Consider the following 218-nt stretch of genomic DNA (forward strand, 5'->3'; position numbering starts at 1 on the left):
ATTGCAGAGAGTGGGGTGTTGAAATCTCCCACTACTATTGTGTGTGGTGTAATGTGTGCTTTGAGCTTGAGTAAAGTTTCTTTTGTGAATGTGGATGCCCTTGCATTTGGAACATAGAGGTTCAGAATTGAGAGTTCATCTTGGTAGATTATACCTTTGATGAATATGAAATGTCCCCCCTTATCTTTTTTGATCACTTTAGGGTGAAAGTCGATTTT

Source organism: Mastomys coucha, unplaced genomic scaffold (assembly GCF_008632895.1).
Source record: "Mastomys coucha isolate ucsf_1 unplaced genomic scaffold, UCSF_Mcou_1 pScaffold4, whole genome shotgun sequence".
In the NCBI taxonomy this organism is placed as follows: Eukaryota; Metazoa; Chordata; class Mammalia; order Rodentia; family Muridae; genus Mastomys; species Mastomys coucha.